The sequence below is a fragment of the Sebastes fasciatus genome, chromosome 23, assembly GCF_043250625.1.
Source record: "Sebastes fasciatus isolate fSebFas1 chromosome 23, fSebFas1.pri, whole genome shotgun sequence".
NCBI lineage: Eukaryota > Metazoa > Chordata > Actinopteri > Perciformes > Sebastidae > Sebastes > Sebastes fasciatus.
In genome coordinates this window covers 16,767,503-16,787,250 of record NC_133817.1, presented here as the reverse complement: position 1 = coordinate 16,787,250, position 19,748 = coordinate 16,767,503, and the positions used below count along the sequence as shown (strand labels likewise).

At 40.7% G+C, this 19,748-nt stretch overlaps 1 protein-coding gene across 6 annotated transcripts in view; it reads right to left on the bottom strand.

The window, feature by feature from the left end:
- Positions 1 to 19,748, bottom strand: part of wnt5b (wingless-type MMTV integration site family, member 5b) — a 108,766-nt gene that overhangs the window by 50,376 nt on the left and 38,642 nt on the right. Inside the window, exon 1 of one of the 6 annotated variants that reach the window (XM_074624966.1) lies at positions 4,262 to 4,425. The exons of 4 other annotated variants lie outside the window; for them this stretch is intronic. The gene's annotated coding sequence lies outside the window, so the exon portion shown is untranslated. Of the gene's footprint in view, positions 1 to 4,261; positions 4,426 to 19,748 lie in introns of those variants that run through there. One more of the 6 variants, XM_074624965.1, reaches the window with a different exon arrangement.

Here is a 19,748-nt window from a genome sequence, read left to right as displayed (position 1 = left end):
CACATTAAATCCATGTTTCTATAACATTCAAAACTTTGTTTTCACATTTAAAAACAGTTTGGTGGTGCTCTTTGTGAGTGTCGGCTAAATAAACCCCATTAAATGTAAAAAGAAATTCTACATATGGATGCAGACGTCTAAGATTGTTTGTTTTTGTGGGATCAACAGTCAAAATCCAAAGATTTTCAATTTTACAGTGATATCAAACAGAAAAAAAATGCAAATCCTCACATTTGAGAAGCTGGAACCAGTTATTAGATTAATCACTAATCAAAATATAATCGTTTCAGCTCTATTTTGGTGTATTTTCCAGCCTCTACAGACTGGAGAGCCCTTCACTCATTAGCTCCTCTGGGTGTTCAACTGCTTATTATTTTATCAGGTCATTTACTGCTGTAGGCCTTTTGCTCATTAGGCAACAAATGCAGATATTAATCCATCCTCTATGTCGCAGACTGGCATCACAGCTATATTAGTCCCACAGATTGTATTCTGTATTAGCCATGATAGAGATCCTTAGATGTTTTCTTCAATATTGATGCTATTAGTATGCTCAAATCATTATTGTTGTTACATTTTATATACCGTTCTGCTGTTTTGTTTGTTGGATCCAGCTGATTGGATGAGAAAACAACACACTAAATCTTTAATTTGAAACCATATAGGACCCTCGCTTCATTCACAATCAGACCATGCACGTTGTTGCTGAATCTTTTATAAAAGCCCCAGCAATTACAACGGGAGACTGAGAATTATGCAGCATGTGATGTTGACTTCTGCTCCGTATTCCTGCTTCATTCGACAGTACCCAGCGGAGAAAGACAGGAGAGGACGGACAGAGAGAAGGAGAGAGAGAGAGAAAGAGAGAGAGAGAGAGAGGAGGGGATGACATGTGGGTTCTTTTTGGGTTTCTTTGTTTCGATGTGAAACCACGTGAAGCTCTGACAGAAATGTGACAGATACCTGCAATGTCAAAAACCGGCGGGCTCGCACCCGTTCTAATTTGTCAGGTGAGACAGTGTTTTGGTAGCGTGGGAGGTGTGGTGCGCCTGTGTGTGCTTGTCTTCCTGTCTGTGCAGGTGTGATTGAAAGTGTATGTGCATAATGCATGTGCGTAGACACTCTGTGTGTCTCTCTGCCGGCTCTCTCTGCGCCTTCCTGTCAGCTCAGCTTGTCATTCAAGCATCAATAAAGAGAAACTTTTTCCTTTCTCTTTTACTCTGTTTAAAATTTGTCATGCTTTTCTCAAACAGGTGGAAATGGGCAGAAAGGGAGACAGAAAACTGCAGCAACATGTTTGACAGGAAACGCCGTGCATTGGAACAGAGAGATTTCACGACGTTAACAAGGTGGGCTTTTTTGGGTAGGTGTTAGGAGTGTTTGGAGGAACAGTGAGGAGGAAAGAAAGAGAGCAGGAGGAAGGAACATGAGGCTGAAGTTGAATTTCTGACTAGACCCTTTGTGTTGGACTCACCCAAAAACCATACCCCACATTGGAATGAAATTATCCAATAATGATGATACAGTATCAATCACTTGAGATAAGCTGTGGGCAGTGGGTTACCTCTGGGTCTGAAAAGTGAAGCCAATGCAGAAGTGCCTTAAACTTACATTCTTTCTCCTCTGGTTGCAAAAAGAAGTCTGATTGTATAGAAGTCTATGAGAAAATGAGCCTACTTCTCATTTGATTTCGCACCTCAATAAACGTTGTAAACATGAGTTTATGGTCTCAATTGCTAGTTTCAAGTCTTCTTCAATACAGCATGATGTTCATTTAGTAAATTATGGTTCCATTTAGAGTCAAAAAGACCATAAAGTAGGGGATGCTTTAGGGCGTGGCTACCTTGTGATTGACAGGTCGCTACCACGGCGTTGTCCGGTCTGGGAGTTGTCCGTGTTTTGGTCTTACAACTTTAACCCTTTCACAGTGTGTTTTCAGTTCATGAAAGTTAATTATAACCTTTTTGGTCGCCTATGTCTTATTCAGTGTTTGGTTATACTTAGCTCCACCCTCTCGTGTCACTTTTGCCAAGTTGCTACCTGTTATTTACACAAAAAAATGAGGAAAATTTAAATTTCAGTTTGACTTTAAATTGGAATGCTTCTTTAAGAAAAACTTCCAGCGTCAATCATTTGTCAAAATTTGATTAAAATCTTTGGAGCCCTAAAATATCATTGCATATATATCATGTTTTTAACAGCCCTGACCATGCTCATGTGAAATTGTGAAAATCAGATGAATAAAGCACAAATTGTACTTATTTAAATTATTAGTTTTCATGACAGGAACAAATAAATTGGCCTTATTTCTGAGTAATTATACACCACAGAAAATAAAACGGAAAGCTGCGAGGACAAAAGCACAAAGTATTTGCAGAGAAAACTGTATTCTAATTTACCAAAAATATATATAACTGATACAGTATATACTGATGAATAAAAGGAAGGCCGGAACTTCCACACCTGCACTGAATTTGATTGAGCCAAGAGTCGGGTCACTTTCCGTTCAATCCAATTAACCCAGGAAGTGGACATTCAAACCATAAGAAAATCCCCATCAAATGGTTATTTAATATTCAATCTATAAAGGCATTATTGAGACAGAGTAGCGCTCTTATCTGCCAGTAAATGAATTACAGTTTCAATTTGCATGTTGAGTGAATTGAACTGAAAGTGCCTCAGACCCAGAGCGTCCACCAGAGCTGCTGGTGTGCCTGCTGATAACCAGGCTGCCAATTCAGGATTTGGCAAAAGCTAGATTTACACTTGTGCAAAAATAAGGTCCAATTTTTTGGATTGGCTTCTAGGTGTGAAGATCTGTAAGCCTATGGTGCGAGAGACAGACTCATGTTGGAAAATAGTCTTACAGTTTGCATCAATTCAGTTTCAATGCTGGATTTTTCAAGTTTTGTATGGAAGCAACGAAGGACTGTAAGGTTTTGAATCCTAAAAGTAACTTTTCATGTGCTTGTCATGTATGCCACTGTGGTCTTTTTTACTTTTGTCCTTTCTTTTTACCCCCAACCCCCTTCCCTCAAGAGGCTTTGCCTTTTGTCAGGCCGCCTGGTTAAATAAAGGTTAAATAAAAAAAACTAAAAGTAACTGAACACCTTATTGGAAAATGGAATCACTGCAAAATACATTATTTTGGAATTTAAATAATGTATTCCATTGAAATATTTTATTTTGAAAATCATCTGAAATCGCCTAGTTTGAGACCGCTTTTCCAGTAGGAAAAGGAACTAAAACTTGATTTTATTTCATGTAATTATTTAATTGTTCACAGCCTCAAATAGATAATTCAATTTTCAAGATGCTCAAATTCCTCCGTAATGTCATATGAAATCACTTTCGGATCCAAAAAATCAAGTCAAAAATCAAGTTACTCAAAATCGATTGCCAACATTTAGAAAATTCAAGAAAAAAACATCCTATCAGGTTACACTCTGTCAGTCACATGATCCAAGAAAGAGAAGATGCTTGAATTTTCTGAATTATTTGTGAATCCGGGAAAAGAGAAAAGAAAAGAAATCTCTAAAAAGACAGACATTTTCAAAACTTGAATTGACCTCCTGGACATTTTCAGAGAGGGGAATTCAAACCATGTCAAATCAGACAGATGGTTTTAAAAAATAAAATTATTATTACAGCTCTTTCTCTGCTTCCATACATGTGTTTTAATTTCCGAACATGCATTTTGAGCAGCACATGTGCTGAAGGCTGCACTCACATGTGTGCCAGCAGCTGAACTTTCCTCACCGTGGAGCGGCACAGACCTCGTCTTTCCACTGCTGCTTCGACAGATGTGATCAGACTTAGAAAAGAACCCTGCAGTACCAGGTTTGTTTGCTACTTGAACGCAGCGTGTCTCTAATATTGAGTCGTGGTTGGAGAGTCAGACCTGACCTGTGAAGCGTGAACTCAGTCCCTCACGCAACCAGCCTCCACAATTCAAACAAACAACCTGAGTTTGGATACAGAGAGGAGGAAGCAGAGAGGAAAGGAAGGAGAAAGAACAAGAAAATTAGGCAGTGATGTATCTGACTGAAGCCTTGAGAGAATGAAAGAGAAAAGAGTGAGATAATTAGTGTGTTTGTGTGAGAAAGAGAAAAAATAGAGGAAAAGAGAGAAGCATGGAGAAAGAGACGTGGAGGTAGTGTGAGAGAAGATAAAGAGAGAAAGTGAGGCTGGAATACAAAGAGGCTCTCTGTGTGTGTGTGTGTGTGTGTGTGTGTGTGTGTGTGGGTGTGTGTGTGTACACCAGGTGTGTATCTGCCGTCCCCAAGGTCCTTCTAGCTGTCTTCTCCCATTGATTAGTTCATATTGATCTGGCCTGGCACACACACTCTGACACACATACTTATACACATACACACACACACACACACACACACACACACACACACACACACACACACACACAAACACACACACACACTCACACACGCACACACACACGTAGCATGGTTGACTTGATTTAGCCGGGCTTTGACACAGGGGACACAAGGGTACATTGTTAACACACATGCAAGCATGAACACACACCCACACACACGCTATCCTCCCATCATTTTGCCTCTTAAAATGACAACCATCTTCTCTCTGACACACACACACACACACACACACACACACACTTGTCAAACACTCTGGCTATTTGCTTCATGTGTGCATTGACTGTCTGGCAAACAGGCGGGAGAAACAACGAGAACATATGAGACGGACTGTCAGTAGAAAACTCACTGTCTTCTACAAACCTGATAAATAAATCTCATCTGTTTCTCTGGAAATTGAGGAAATTGTCAGATTTTCCACCAACTACCATATGTAACAGTGTATGTTTTAGACGATAAAGAGATCAGTTTAGCTTGCATGAAGATAAACTAATGTTTAAAGCAGCTATAATCAATATCTTTATGTTAACAATGGATCACATGACTACTTGTATGTGAACCTCCCGTCGGCTCTATTGAGCTTTAAATGCAGCACCAGCTCCTTGTGGCCCGCAACTTCACTGTTTTGATTCACTCTCACGGCTCTCATGGTGTTGTTTTCTACAGGAAGGCATTTTCAGCGACAAATCTTGAAAACCCCACTGCACGCTACCTGCACAGGTGAACCAGCCCGGTTGCACAAAAAGGCTTGCGAATGACATGATAATGTGCAAGGCAAAAGCATGTAATAAGAACGCTGTTCTTGCTTTTGGTGGGTCATTTGTACGCCATGTAGTCTTTACTGACTGCAATGTAAATACATCTGCGTGAATATGCCACGCTCAGAGCTGGTGACGTAGAATAAAAAGTGAGAAAGACCGCTTATGGCGGGTGGGGAGGTGGATGGGTCCAACAAACACAGGACTTCGACCAGTGTTTTGTTTTTTAAGATATGTTTGTAATGTTTGTCACGTCTTGTGGTGACATTTGTGACGTGTTTTCCATACTGATGTTATGTTGTTTCCGTATGTATTATACTTAGTTTACGTACTTATTTTAAGCCCAACCATGGCATTTTCCCTAAACCTAAGCGAGTGGTTTTGTTGCCCCCTGCTGGTACTGCACCCTCATACGCATGTGTATATTCACACCTCAGCGGGGCAAAACGCGTCACTGAGACGCCGTCCTCTGGCGGTCAGGCCGGTCTATTGCACGCTTTGGCATGATACCGGGTTGGGTGAACTTAGTGGAGCATTTAGCAGCTAAAAATCCAGATATTTCTCTGATATTTCCCTCAAGAGTTCGTGGAGATCAAAAAACAGGACTGCTCCCTATCTGCTGAATGAGTAAATACACAACTGCTTGCTAACTATCATGTGTTTGAAGCTTGTTTCCACATCCCCCAAGATGTCAAAAGATCAGTTATTACATGTTTAATTTAATTGGTCACGAAGAGCTTTTGTATCGCATGATGTTCTAAAGCTGCTGTTTCCAAAACTTTTGGGTCACAAAACATTAGTTGTCAATTACAGACAGCTGCAGCAACAGTGGCCTACTGTAAAGGCAGCAGCCAAAAGTAGCTGGGTTGTGACTAGAGGGTCAATGGTGCAAATTCCCAGACTGGCTGGGGAAATGCAGGTGATGAGAATGAGTCTCCCGTCCTTTACATAAAAAAAAAAGTAAAGTCAAGGTGCCCTTGAGCAAGACGCCTCACCTCCAACTGCTCCCGAGCTGCTCAGTGGCAGCTGCAGAAGACTGTGTTTGTTCGGGGCAGCTCCCAGTGTGACAGAGCTTGTGTGAAGGTGAAGTGGGGCGAGGCTGATGAAGAGTATACGTATGCTTCCTCTGTCTTTACAGTGATGAGAGGGGAGAGGAAATAATGTGGAAAAACATCTTTCAAACAACCTGGACACACTGTCTGCTCATCAACAGCCCTCTAATGAGGAGGGTTTACTTGTCGTGACCAGAATGATGAATGATGGGACCATGGTGGCAGGCGCCCTGACACATATCAATATGTATACGCCACATTTATATACACCACACACAGATACAGTCTCACATCGTCCCTCATCCAGGCTCTGTGCTAGACTTCCCTTTTTTCCCTCTTTGTCTCTGAATCAGGAGAAACGTCACTGTCTGTCTCTGCCTTTAGTCTTTTGTGTGAATGCAGACACACACACACACACACACAAATACAATGCGTGCACAAACACACCTGCACCCACACACACACACACAGAGCCTGCCTTCTGCTGCTGTGATGGCTCCGAGCTGTCAAAACATCCCTGCTTTCTCTGCCTCTCTCTCACCAAAGCAGCCTGACTGAGCTTGTCTATGCAGGTTCACAGAGACGGCTGTCTATCCACCCTCACTCTCTCTTTTTCCCTCCTTTCTTCTCCTACATTGTGTATCTTTGCATCTTGATTTTGCTTTCTCTATCTTTCTCAAACGTCTTGCTGTCTTTTGCCTACACGGGGATCTGCATATATTCAAAAAAATACTTTAGTTTCATTCAAGATGTGTGAAGGAAATACATAATGTATAGCTGTTTATAGTAGTTCATACTGGCTGTTAACCTATCCGGAAGACTCCCATTTGTCATTGCCCTCTCCCGTATTTCTCCTGATTTATTTACAATTTTCCCACCTTTTTTTCCCATTTTGTTATCTCAACCCGATTCTGGCACTGTACAGCATGTACTGTATAAGCCCAACTGTTTCCACCCGGACAACACTAGAGCTACACCAAATGTCGTTTCCCAGCCGAAGAGTAGCTTGGAACTTGAAGAGAGCTGCTCGCGAGTCGCGACACAACGCAGTTTGAGCTGCGCTCGCCGCACATCACAGCGCACAGCACCTAAAGTTTGGGTATTGCTGGACGCAGCAAAAAGCCGTTGTGGCGTCGCGCCATCCATTGGAAATAACGGGTTTCAGAGCGCAGTAGTGCCGTTGTGTCTGAAAGGGCCTTCAGTGAGTGAGAGATGGAGAGAAAAATTTTAAGAAATACTCAGGAGCAAAACATTTATGAATGAATAAAAACTGACGAAATTAGTAAAAATTAATCGCACACTTTTTATCTGTTAAAAATGTACCTTAAAGGGAGATTTGTCAAGTATTTAATACTCTTATCAACATGGGAGAGGGCAAATATGCTGCTTTATGCAAATTTATGTATATATAATACTGGAAATCCATTAAGAACACAAAACAATAACAAATATTATCCAGAAACCCTCACAGGTACTGCATTTAGCATAAGAAATATGCTAAAACCATAACATGGTTAACTGCAGCCCAACAGGCAACAACAGCTGTCAGTGTGTCAGTGTGCTGACTTGACTATGACTTGCCCCCAAACTGCATGTGATTATCATAAAGTGGGCATGTCTGTAAAGGGGAGACTCGTGGGTACCCATAGAACCCATTTTCATTCACATATCTTGAGGTCAGAGGTCAAGGGACCCCTTTGAAAATGGCCAAATTTTTTCCTTGGCAAAATTTGCCGTAAGTTTGTGCCGTTATTTAGCCTCCTTCGCGACACGTAATTATGACATGGTTGATTCCAATGGATCCCTCAGGTTTTGTAGTTTCATATGATACCAATATCTTCACTTTAGCTTTAAAACTGAGCCCACTATAGCCTAAAAATCGCAGGCTGCGTTAATGTGTTAACGAAATTGGCGTTACAACAAATTTGTGTTAATGCTTTATTATTGCATTAACTTTGACATCCTTTTATAACACTAATCTAGTTTCTAACATATCCACGTCCATTAGTGTACAGCTAGTGTAAACTGGTCAAATCACCCCTCAAGGAAACATTATATTAACAGTTCAAGAGTGAAAACATTGCAATTTTTTCTTTTAAAACATGGCTTTGTGGTAAAATATGTCTTCTCCCTCTCTACTGGTCTCTCTCTCTCTCTCTCTCTCTCTCTTTATCTCTCTCCTCTCTATTTTCACACAAACACACACACACACACACACACACACACACGGAGAGCAGTGTGTTTGGCCTGCAGGGTGTGCACAGCGGGGAGGAATCAACCGTATGGCAGACATGAGGACGGAGCCAAATCTGGCTCGTACACATGGTGTGTGGCCGTGCTGCGCATGTGTGTGTGTCGCTTCAGGCTGCCTGCACTTAAATATATATCAGGGGCAGTGGTTGCCTAAAGGTGTGCGGTTTTCACTGGAAGGCTACCAAACGGATGAATGAAAACCACTCTCCATTCCCTCACCAGCTACTGTCAGCGTGCCCCTGAGCAAGGCACTTAAGCTGCTACTGCTTCAGCACAGCATAAGAGCCTCAATGTGAATGCAGGGAGCATTAAAACATGTGAAGCAGAGCAATATTAAGTAGGAGGACTTATTCTCATGTAACTCATAGCATTTACTTGGGTTATAGCTATCATGTCTATGTGTTAATGACAACATGTTAGAGTAAATGCTGATCTGGAATCAAAGAAACAAGAGCAGTCAGATGATCAGACAGGTTGTTAACAAGACAGTAGATGTTCTATACCACTTTAATCGGAGGTAAAACTTTAACTGAGCACACCTGAAATGGTGGTAATAACCCCTTATTGCACAGGAAAAGTGTGCCAAACAACTAGTACAAGTACAACGTGTCAAAGTCTGAACCAGGAAATCGATCTGATCATCAGTCTGACTTTGATGGATGTTTACGTTGGGTAGTTTAGATAGAAATTTTACTCTTTTTTTTCTCTTGGGGGTTTGTTTTAAACATGTATGATGTATAAAGCCCAAGTTATAATAATAGACTGGAAATATTCTTTAAAATCTGACTTGATTAATGTTACGAGTTGATGCAATTTTGTTTGTTTTGTTTTTTTGTTGATATCTTCACCAACTGTCTATGCTTATTGTGGTCCAAATGTCGATATTGTGGATATTATGTATATACAGCGTATTCTCATACAACAGTTCATATATCTTTGAAAAGTTATTCCTAATTTTTTGTGCGTTTCCCTACGAATGTCCAGCAACATGTGTCAATTTCCGCTCGTTAAATCCATACAGTCTTTTCAAAATAAACTTCACAGGAAACAACTCGGTTACGTTTAGGCAACAAAACTACTTTGTTAGGTTTAGGCGACAAAACTACTTGGTTAGGTTTAGGAAAAGATCGTGGTTTGGGTTAAATAAATACGGAAGTGGTGTTTCTTAAGTACAGAAGACAAATAAATCAATGTTGACTTCTGGTTTCACACTTGTACAAACACCGGTCTCCTGGGCAAAAGTCTGGTCTTTTTTGACCCACCCATCCACCCCGACCTCGGTGTTTGTCGCTCTTTATACTTCCTGATTCATGGTTTTGTGGATTTCATACGAATTGATTTCGTGGGATATATATATGAATTACAGTGCATAACTTTTCGTTTTCGGTATAGCTACGAACGATGTGTGAAAACAGCCTAATGTGCATAATAAAAGGTTAAAAGAAGTAGTGAAAGTAGTAGCATTAGTCTGCATGCGACCATGTAAAAGCTGACTTTACAATATAAACACTGCTTATGTTACAATTCCATGTATCGTGTATGTGACAGGCGTGTACATGTGTGTAATATCGAAACATCTCCCGTGCCAGTAAGCCCAGGAGAAGCATGTGTTTCTGTGTGCGTGTCCATGTCCGTGTCATTGCATGCTGCCTGCATGAAAACATGCATGTCATTTAATTGTACGTGCACATGTTGTGTACTGCGTGCGCTGCCGGCATGCAAACACACATTGAGCGCATGTGTGCGAGAGCGTCTTGGCTCGTGGTGGTTTTTGTCAGTGCATGAAAATCATTTATTCATGTTTCATTCTGTGTGTTGGATACAGAGCCATTTGTGTCTTGCATGCACGCTATAATGGATACTCTTTGCTTACATGTGTAGCTAAAGGTTAGGCTATCATGTCTGTGTCTTTGAATGCTGAATTGTCTGTTTATGTTCTCCTTACTCAACCTCTCCGACCCTCTTACTTCCTTGCCACATCTCCTCTCTCCGACTCCCCTACATATCTTCATCTTTTTTCCCTCTCATGACTCTTATGTGTGGAGGTTAACCATTCATGCGGCGTTTCTCACTCTGTGTGAGTGTGTCTGTGTGTGTGTGTGTGTGTGGGCGGGTTTTTAAAAATGCATATATTCTATAAGAGGGAGGAGGAAACAGAGCGTGGTGAAAAGAAAAATACAGCCTCTGTGTGTGTTGTGTCAGTTGAGTTGACATCTGATCTTGCTGAGTATGGTAAAGAAGAAAGTGCTGAAAGTACTCTGTGTGTGTGCGTGTGTGTGTGTGTGGGGGGGGTCCTGTGTGTGTGTGTTTTGTGGCTGTATGTGTCCTCGTTTCTGGGTGGGTGGTAAGAGAAGGGAGTAAGGGAACAGGGTGTGTGTGAGTGCACTTAGTTTAAGTGTCAGCATGGCTTAGTGTGTGTGTGTGTGTGTGTGTGTGTGTGTGTGTGTGTGTGTGTGTGGTGTGAGGCGAACGGGGAGAAAAGAGTCGGAGTGAAACCGAGGCTGAGAGATGGATGGCAGGGAGGGTGATGAGGGAGGGAAGCAGCCGAAGAGGAATGAAGGAGGGGAAACGAGGAGAACAATTTGAGTGATTGGGAAGAAAAAAGAAAAGATGGAAAGAAGTCAGATGAAGCGAACGCCTGCTTTTTCTTCTTCTCTTTCTTTCTTATTCCAATTTATGTTTCTCCACTACAGCATAAATGTTATATGTTATTAATGAACGTTGAATAAAAACTCTTTTCTGCCCTCTCTCTTTGTCAGAAAATCTGTCTCTCTAGAGCTTTTTCCGACAAATAGACCAGTTTGATCACACATTCACATTCGCACATTACACGTGACCGCCTGCTTCTCTAGACGTTACCTCCACAAGCAGCAAAAAGTCCTCTACCTCTTTCTTCATTCTCAGTGTCCTTGCGTGTATTTTATGTTTCATGCTTTGTGTCCTTGGTGTGCTGTTACATCAATAGGGAAGTGTCTCCCCGAAGAAAATCTATCAATATTTCATTCCATAACTGCTGAAAATGCAAGATCGACAAGCGAGAAAGAGGCGAAGGGGAGAGGAGCTCGGCTGTAACAAGAGAGTCGTAGCGACTGAATACAGATCCGAAAGCAGAGAGTCTGGAGACGGAGCAGGTGTAGCAAAAACTGACTTTACTTTGTGAAAGGGCAAGTTTACAGGCGTCAGATTCAGAGGGGTAGGGCAGGTAAAGCCTCGGTTATACTCCCAAACGGGCGCCTACGCTACCACTTGTAGTCATAAAAAAATTGGCGGTACCCGGACGTCCGCACAGAGCCTACACATACACCCTCTGATGACGAAATTTCACATGGATCCTATTGGACCCAAGTACAGGCAGGTCGAACAGAGCACTAGTTCTGGTTTTGGTTCCTGCTGGAAAAGTCCAGGAACTAATGGGCTGAAGTTTGTAGTGCTGGACTTTGCCGACTGGTCAAACTGCTAAAGTATTCATTCAGAGTGTAAGAAAGCACTGGTTGTTGCTAGTATCAATATTAAGACTGGATGGGAGTTCTTTGTAAAATATTGACATTTTAACAATGTTTTGTACCTGATAACCAGACTAGGTTAAAAAAGGAGTAAGGTTAAAAGAGTAAACTAACAAGTCTTAGCGCAAGCAAGTTTAGTTATTTTTTTCAATGCAGTTCTGTACTAAAGCAGAATATAACCAGAGGAAACAGTCAGCAGACAGCGTCGTGACTTCTTGGCATTCGAAACTCTCTCTCTACCTCTGCATTTCTACTTTCCGTCATCCAGTAAAACATCAGACAGTCGCACGACAGCGAATTACAAAGAACATCTCATTGTGTCTCAAACAAAGCAATCCGTCATTAGTCTAATTTGCCTAATCCCAGCACAGTCCCTCAGATGTGGTGGGGCACAAAAGGGACTTCTGCTTCTTTGGGGTCGGCCAATAGATGACCTGGTGATGAGAAAATGCTAAGTGCCTCAATACGCTTCAAATGAAGTGCTTGTCAGATTGTTTAATAGTATCTGAAACTTGCTCCTCACACTTTTTTTATGAGGACTGGCTGCATCAATATATCAATCTTAACTAAAACTGACGATCCAACAAGCATTCCCACTTCATGCAGCGATTGGTCAGGCGTGTGGAGCAAGCAAAGCAGATTTTGAACTTTAAGACTGCCAAAAAAATGTGTGCCCTTATCACCATTTGTACGATTAATCAAGTTTCGCCCCTCTCGCTTATTGTTCTACCTTCAAGTTTGGCCTTTCGGAACAGGAATAAACACTTTTGCCTTTAGATGTGGTCAGACAACACGTCTTATGATCTAGTTTCACTAGATTTTCATCTAGATTTCACCCATTGAAATAGGGCTGGAAGATATGGCCAAAATGTTACCACAATATGTTTTTTATATTGATCAATCATGATATATATTTATTAATAATAATAATAATAATAATAATAATAATAATAATAATAATAATGCTCAAATGACAGTTTTAAGAGTATTCTCCTTAGGACATAACCCTAAAGAAACCAGAAGGTTAATAATATTATTATAATAGGGATGCACCATTCCATCTTTTTCAGCCCTGATACCGATAGCGATACCTGGGCTTTGGGTTTCGTCTGATGCCGAGTACTGATCCGATACCAGTGTTTAATTAATAAGCTGTATGCCTCACTGTGTGGAAGAGACTGTGATCATTCTTTAATGTGTAAGGCAACATCAGGCTTGACTTAAAACATTGCTTTCTTAACTTTGTAAAACTAAATGTAACAAATAAATAGATAAATAAATGTACTGAATTTGTATTTATTATTAAAATAATAAATCGTGCACCAGCAACTCGCTAAAAAAATCTTCAAAATTATCAGGAATTACAATTCAAGTGTAAACCTTTTTACAGAGATACCACGTGATACCAACGTCATTTTACTATTGGCTCACAAGCCTTGTTAGAAGTGGGAATCGAACCTCAGATATCTTCCACAGAGATAAACAAAACATTTATTTTGGGACCCGTCAAAATTTTTAATATGAATTAATTCACAATCACAATAATTTTGTTTAGGAAAAGCCGTACTTTTTTTTGGGTAACTTTCTAAAGTCAGTTATTTTCTTAGAAATATAAGTCGACATAAAAATGTTATCAATAAGACCTTTAACGCCTTTATTTATACAGGGGCTGATGGGGGAACAAGGAGCAACTGGGTCAGGTGAGGCTGATGTGGGAACCAAAAGGAGACAACTGACGGGCCGAATGGTCTTGAACAACGACCAATGATGATGAGATGTTAGTATGCAGGATAACAAGAATGAAACAGTGGTGTTAGAGAAAGAAGAAGGAAAGGATGAACCAACTGTCCATCCCACCTACACATGTATCTTGTTGGGCTCATGCAGATTATCTATTAATCAGATAACACAGGTCAGTTGTGCTTGGCTGAGTTACAATGGAAGCCAATACGATATACGTTAAATACGGTAAAACGGAAAAAAAAGATAAAAAAACAAAGGTAAAAGGACATGAAAGACATCATATAGAGACATCTATATCCCTCTTATAGAGAGGTGAAAGTTAATGTTAATACATCTACTGAACATCCCATAATCTGTGTTACTGTGGCGCTGACACAGGACTTCAATTAAAACTCACTGGCCACACACACACACACACACACACACACACACACACACACTGCCATAGCGCAGACAGGCCTATTGATTTTTGTGGTAACACTGTCCTGTCACCACATACAGTGCGAGTCTACCTCTGTGACCTCCCCTCCATCCCCTCCCTCACCCACCTCCCCTCGTCTCCTCCCCTCCCACACATGTGTAAATGTGACACTTGACACTACTCACCTCCCCCTCACCTCTCCGCCACCTCCCCCCCTTTTTCTTTACCATCTCTCATTACGATCTCTACTCCCCTTTCTCCTGCTGCTTATATCCTCTTGCTCATTATCTCATTCCACTCCTCCTCTTTCTCCCACGTTTTTTTTCCTCACCCTCCTCCCTCCCTCCCTTCCTTCCCTCCATCCCTGCACCCTTTCTACTTTTTTTTTCTCTCCTAAAAGGATTATTGTCAGGATGAGAGAGACAGAGATTGGAGACATGGAGGTGGGGAGGGAGGGTGCAGTGCTGCGCAGGCACACATATAAAAACACACACAACATACATACGCAGATAAAAAAGGACAAATAAGAGAATGTCTCACCAATCCCCCAGAGAGCGAGGAAGAGGAAGAGACAGAGATTTCCCGCTGTGTTCAGAAGCTTTGGCAATACGGCTCCACAGTCATGCCAATACATGAACAGAAAAGAACAAGAGAGAGAGAGAGAGGAAAATACAGATATGAAGAGATACAAAGGGAGAGAAAATAGGAAAAAGCTAAAAAACATCCCTTAAAGATTGAGTACAACCCCTAGGTTATTGTGGATTATGTCTTACTATAGTATAAGATCATCAGTTAATGGTATTTCAACGATGAAAGTTATTGTCAAAGAGTACACATTTTGCATAATGTATGTTTCAGTACATGTAACCATGCAGACAGATTAGAGAAAGAGCCTAAAAATAGTGATTACATGTTTTCAAGCCAACTAGTTTATCCTTTAGCGGTGTGATTTGAATATAAACTCAATTAACTGTCTTTGAATAAATTACATTTGTATACTCAGGAACGGGCCTGGAGTTTCATCATTTTAGGGGCAAGGCCGCTTGGCCTTTGGTGTTGGCAATTTTCTGACGGCACAAAGGCCAAATGCTGGGGCAGCAAGGCCATCGAATAAAACAATGATTTTAAGTCCACGGAAATAATGAATTTAACTTGAGGGTTAAGGTTGATTTTATTTTTAATACATATAACTGTCAGTGAAATAAAAAAGCTGTTTAGTTCACAAAAAAAATTATTGGTATTTACCAGGGCTGTCAAACGATTAAAATATTTGATCGCAATTAATCACATGGTTGTCCATGATTAATCATGATTAATAACAAATTATTCACAAGTTTTCCATCTGTTCAAAATGTACCTTAAAGGGAGATTTGTCAAGTATTTAATACTCTTATCAACATGGAAGTGGGCAAATATGCTTCTTTTATGCAAATGTATGTATATATTTATTATGAAATCAATTAAGAACACAAAACAATGACAAATATTGTACAGAAACCCTCACAGGTACTGCATTTAGCATAACAAAAATATGCTCAAATTATAACATCGCAAACTGAAGCCCAACAGGCAACAACAGCTGTCAGTGTGTCAGTGTGCTGACTTGACTATGACTTGCCCCAAACTGCATGTGATTATCATGAAGTGGACATGTCTGTAAAGGGGAGACTCGTGGGTACCCATATAACCCATTTTCATTCACATAACTTGAGGTCAGAGTTCAAGGGACCCCTTTGAAAATGGTCATGACAGTTTTTCCTCGCCAAAATGTAGCGCAGGTTTGTAGCGTTATTTAGCCTCCTTCGTGACAAGCTACTAGGACATAGTTGGTACCAATGGATTCTGTAGGTTCTATAGTTTCATATGATGCCAGTATCTTCACTCTAGGTTTAAACATGAGCACTACAACCCACTACAACCTACAAATCGCAAATTGTGTTAATGCGTTAAAGAAATTAGTGGCGTTAAGACAAATTTGCGTTAACGTGTTATTATCGCATTAACTTCGACAGCCCTAGTTCTATCGAATTCAACTTTTAAGCCAACATGGACGAGAAGCCGTAAAAGTGCTCAGGAGAATGGGAAGTTTGAACATCTACAGCCCCATGACAACTCCATCTGCTGATGAAAGATTCGGTTGAAAGCTCTGGAACAAGTGAGTGAGTGAACTTTTTCTCAACTGCTGTTTCCGAGGTCAAGAATGAAAGAACTGTCAAACTAAACTTTGTATTTGATTAAATGATCTGTCTGTCTGACTATAAATGTTTTTCGTTCTTGTCAATTCTCACTTGGAAAGAAGAATTGTTCTCAGTGAGGATTAACTGATTTAATAAAGCAACTGAATTAAAACAGAAATGATTCCTTTGCAGGTCGTGCAGGTTTGAAAGATCATATCCTCATCTAACCTCCTTGTGTGCACTATAACACCACATCTCTCCATGGAAATATTGTTTGTCATAAACCGTCAATCAAGTCACTGAACAGTGAGTCAAAGGAGGAGAGAACAGAGAAATGTGAGTGGGTGGAGGCAAGATTGCAAATGTTGATGTGTTGCACATGTAGAGATATAAGGTTGAATGTGCAGAAATGTGAAGGTGTGAGAGGTAGCTGAAGAAATGTAGCAACAACACAGACACACACTGTCTTTACATACCTTATAGTATCGACCACCCATTCAGAAAACACACATTCACACACACTTCTGTCTTCTGTATTCATATTTAAAGATTTAAACTCTTTTAACTGAACACAGCATGGAATAGACGATCACAATGTGCACACATACACAAACAAAGGCAGTCTGAATAAAAGAAATTAAAAGAAATTGTATTAAAACTGTATTAAAAGAAACAATATAATATCTTTGCGTTAATGTTTGCACTGGTTAAACTTTACGTAATGCAACACTGGCGCTTTTCCACTGTTGATCACTGCTGCTTGAGTCACTCTGGCTATATGCTTAAAATAAACCATGTGGATAAAAAGACATTTACCGGTGCTCTTAAATAACGTTGAAATGAAGAAATAGGCCACATCTTGTCATTGGGTTTACATTTGTGTGGATGAGTGCTGTGGATAAATGACTCAACAGAAAGGTCTCTGCACGGCAGAAGTGTAGCAAAAGTCAACTGAGAGGCCTGCTGAGTTGTAACTGAGGATTTGTCTGTATTTCCAGCTCTTGGAGCAAAACACATTGGCTTTTTCAGCCATTAATATCTATGTACGCATTTACAGATGTGTCTACACATTTACAAATCTCAATACACACAGATTGAGATACAGTTACACAACTTTCCACGCACATTTACAAATAGTTCTGCTACAATAATGGCTCAGATAGAAACCGATCGGTCGTTTTCATATCTGTAACAGAGCTGAGTGCCTGGTGAAAAAGTCCCTTAACACATCTGGATGTGTTGAGTGTCTACAGAGGAGGAGTTAAAGTGAAGGAGTGAGGGAGGGAGGGAGGGAATAAATTAGAGGAGAGTTTTGCAGCGCCTTAGGTCTCAAGGATCTCCCACCCTTCCTCCTCCACCTCTCTCTTTCTCTTTCCAGACAGAGGAAAACTCCTCCATTCCCTGCATTCCTCTCACATTCCAGCTCTGGGTTTACCTCCTCTACCTCTCTTCCTACATCAACATCACCTCCTCCTCCTCCTCCTCCTCTTTCGCCCATGGCTGTCTGTCTGTCTCCACCTCTTTCCCTCTATCCCTTCTTCTCTTCCTTTTCCCCTCTTGGGGTCTCTCTCTCTCTCTCTCTCTCCCTTCCCCCTCTCCCTCCTCCCCTCTCTCTTTCCCAGCATGCTCTAGTAGGCCGGTGGAGGCAGGGGGCTCGCCTGAACCCTCCACCCTCAGCAGGGGCCCTGCAGCTCAGCCTTGCTGGCTGGCAGGCTCCCTGGCACACCTCCAGCACACACACACACACACACACACACACACACACACACACACACACACACACACACACACACACACACACACACACACACACACACACACACACGCACACACACACACACAGAGGTTTTTTTTCTTCTCTGCTTGCTTGCTGTCTCTTCCTGGCTCCTTTCTATATCAGCCTCTCGCCTTCAGCCCGTCTTCTCTATCTTTTAACACTTTTCTTTTTTGCTCCCTTCATTTATTTCTTCTATCATCTCAATCTAAATTTAGTGATGTCTGATGATACATCTCTGCTGCTCATCTTGGTCATTTGGTGCTACAAGTTTGCTCCTTAAAGATTACAAGTACCTCTTTGTGACTTAATCTATAAATTGGCAGAATTATCAGTGCTGGTATCTTAATTTTAAACTGTTCTCACAATAGTGTTACAAACTAGACAATCTAAAAAGCAAGAATAAGGAAAAGAAAGATGGTCTCCAGCTCCTTTCGACATCCTTTGTTTTAGTATTTTATGGGAACAGCAGGCAGCTATGGAGGAAACTCTCCATGTGAGACATTCTGGGAATTTTCCAGCTCAGGATCTTGTAAGATTTCTGTAAATCTTTCATCGCGACTCTTGTGGGAACAAAAAACTGTAACATTTTCAACTACAGCATACAGACGCTCACTGTAAAACATTTCTATTTTAGGTAGTGACCCTCTCACAAAAAGGACTGGAAACCACATGGAAGAAAAAGAAGAAATCCAATATAAAGCAACATGTATCATAATCAGATGTTTGACTAATAAGGCAGCCAAACATCAACATAATGTGTAATTTGAATCAGATGCTGTGGCCTTCACAGTCATCAGATCTCAACCCAACTGAACACCTATGAGGTGACCAAATGAGGGAATAATAAGGTTCATCCCTCCAGTAGAGTTCAAGGGACTTTTAAAATCTATGACAAATTCGTTTTAACGCCACTAATTTCTTTAAATCATTAACGCAATCGATCTTTTGAAAGTTGTAGTGGGCTCAGTTTTAAAGCTAGAGTGAAGATACTGATATCATATGACACTACAAAACCTAAGGAATCCATTGGTACCAACCATATCACACTAGCCAAATTTACGCTAAATTTTGGCGAGGAAAAACTGTCATGGCCATTTTCAAACGGGTCCCTTGACCTCTGACCTCAAGATATGTGAATGAAAATAGTTTCTATGGGTACCCACGAATCTCCTCTTTACAGACATGCCCACTTTATAATAATCACATGCAGTTTTGGGGCAAATCATAGTCAAGTCAGCACACTGACACACTGACAAGATGTTGTTGCCTGTTGGGCCTGAGTTTGCAATGTTATGATTTGAGTATATTTTTTATGCTAAATGCAGTACCTGTGAGGGTTTCTGGACAATATTTGTCATTGTTTTGTGTTGTTAATTGATTTCCAATAAAACAAATATACATACATTTGCATAAGGCAAGGATATGTATACACTGCCATGTTGATAAGAGTATTAAATACTTGACAAATCTCCCTTTGAGATACATTTTGAACAGTACGCTATTATTGTGATTTTAAACATTTTGCTGAGTATTGTGAGTAGATATATTGCATTTTATTACCTTTTTTCAACTACAAATTATGCAGTTTGTCAACATCAGTTCTCTCTCTGTTCATCTCAAAGTTTTCCTTCACATATCTTGAGGTCAGAGGTCAAGTGACCCCTTTGAAA